The sequence below is a fragment of the Salvelinus fontinalis genome, chromosome 11 (genome assembly GCF_029448725.1).
Source record: "Salvelinus fontinalis isolate EN_2023a chromosome 11, ASM2944872v1, whole genome shotgun sequence".
NCBI lineage: Eukaryota > Metazoa > Chordata > Actinopteri > Salmoniformes > Salmonidae > Salvelinus > Salvelinus fontinalis.
This window is the reverse complement of record NC_074675.1, coordinates 3,602,212-3,603,796: the sequence shown is the minus strand read 5'-3', so window position 1 is coordinate 3,603,796 and position 1,585 is coordinate 3,602,212.

Here is a 1,585-nt window from a genome sequence, read left to right as displayed (position 1 = left end):
TAGTTATACTGTACTGTACTGTCTGCAGTTATACTGTACTGTACTGTCTGTAGTTATACTGTACTGTACTGTCTGCAGTTATACTGTACTGTACTGTCTGTAGTTATACTGTACTGTACTGTCTGCAGTTATACTGTACTGTACTGTCTGTAGTTCTACTGTACTGTCTGTAGTTATACTGTACTGTCTGTAGTTATACTGTACTGTACTGTCTGTAGTTATACTGTACTGTCTGTAGTTATACTGTACTGTCTGTAGTTATACTGTACTGTCTGTAGTTATACTGTACTGTCTGCAGTTATACTGTACTGTACTGCCTGTAGTTATACTGTACTGACTGTAGTTATACTGTACTGTCTGTAGTTATACTGTACTGTCTGTAGTTATACTGTACTGTACTGTCTGTAGTTATACTGTACTGTCTGTAGTTATACTGTACTGTACTGCCTGTAGTTATACTGTACTGTACTGCCTGTAGTTATACTGTACTGTACTGCCTGTAGTTATACTGTACTGTACTGTCTGCAGTTATACTGTACTGTACTGTCTGTAGTTATACTGTACTGTACTGTCTGCAGTTATACTGTACTGTACTGTCTGCAGTTATACTGTACTGTACTGTCTGTAGTTATACTGTACTGCCTGTAGTTATACTGTACTGTACTGTCTGTAGTTATACTGTACTGTCTGTAGTTATACTGTACTGTCTGCAGTTATACTGTACTGTACTGCCTGTAGTTATACTGTACTGTCTGTAGTTATACTGTACTGTACTGTCTGCAGTTATACTGTACTGTACTGTCTGCAGTTATACTGTACTGTACTGCCTGTAGTTATACTGTACTGTACTGTCTGTAGTTATACTGTACTGTCTGTAGTTATACTGTACTGTCTGTAGTTATACTGTACTGTACTGTCTGTAGTTATACTGTACTGTCTGTAGTTATACTGTACTGCCTGTAGTTATACTGTACTGTACTGTCTGTAGTTATACTGTACTGTCTGTAGTTATACTGTACTGTCTGTAGTTATACTGTACTGTCTGCAGTTATACTGTACTGTACTGCCTGTAGTTATACTGTACTGTCTGTAGTTATACTGTACTGCCTGCAGTTATACTGTACTGTCTGTAGTTATACTGTACTGTCTGTAGTTGTACTGTACTGTCTGTAGTTATACTGTACTGTCTGTAGTTATACTGTACTGTACTGTCTGTAGTTATACTGTACTGTCTGTAGTTATACTGTACTGTCTGTAGTTATACTGTACTGTCTGTAGTTATACCGTACTGTCTGTAGTTATACTGTACTGTCTGCAGTTATACTGTACTGTCTGTAGTTATACTGTACTGTACTGTCTGTAGTTATACTGTACTGTCTGTAGTTATACTGTACTGTACTGTCTGCAGTTATACTGTACTGTCTGTAGTTATACTGTACTGTATGTAGTTATACTGTACTGTCTGCAGTTATACTGTACTGTACTGTCTGTAGTTATACTGTACTGTCTGTAGTTATACTGTACTGCCTGTAGTTATACTGTACTGTACTGTCTGTAGTTATACTGTACTGCCTGTAGTTATACT